This window comes from Octopus bimaculoides, chromosome 24 (assembly GCF_001194135.2).
Source record: "Octopus bimaculoides isolate UCB-OBI-ISO-001 chromosome 24, ASM119413v2, whole genome shotgun sequence".
In the NCBI taxonomy this organism is placed as follows: domain Eukaryota; kingdom Metazoa; phylum Mollusca; class Cephalopoda; order Octopoda; family Octopodidae; genus Octopus; species Octopus bimaculoides.
In genome coordinates, this window is record NC_069004.1 from 16,723,782 (window position 1) to 16,724,466 (window position 685).

Genomic DNA, 685 nt, shown 5'->3' on the forward strand with positions numbered 1-685 from the left:
TAAGAAATGTACTGTAGTGGGTACATGAAAGCAGTGTTTCAAATAAACAAACATTTAGATCAATTCAAATATGTATGGGACATTTGATCTGCATAAAGGCTGTATTCACTGATGATTTCCTAACAAGCAAGAAACATTCAGTATTCCACTGAGGGATGGTGCCTTGAAATAGTATTTGGTGTTTTTCAACAACTATTGCAACAAGTCAGAATGGTTCTTCACAGCAAATTAGAACAGCTTTTGCATAGATCAAATATATACTAAAGCCATCAGCAAAAATACATTTGCTGGCATGTGCAAAATTTCGTTGAACAGGAATCAATTAACCATTAGCACACTAGGCAGTGATATCTATATATATATAAATGAGAATGTGTGTGTGTCTGTCTGTCTGTCTGTGTGTTTTCCTAAAACTCGAGAACTACACAACCAATTTCATTCAAATTTTACACATGCCTTACTTAGGGTTCCGGTTGTGTTTTAGTCAAAAAATATTTTTAACTTCTTGCATAGTTCGAGCCCACAGCAACATCATATCTCCTCCACTATTTAAGTATTACATGTCAAAAGTGAAACAAAAACACTCATGTCAAATACTTTCACTTTAAAAATGAAACTATTCCACTAACTGAAACAATCACATTTCGATACTGTAATAACAGATACTTTCACTTTAATGGTGTAT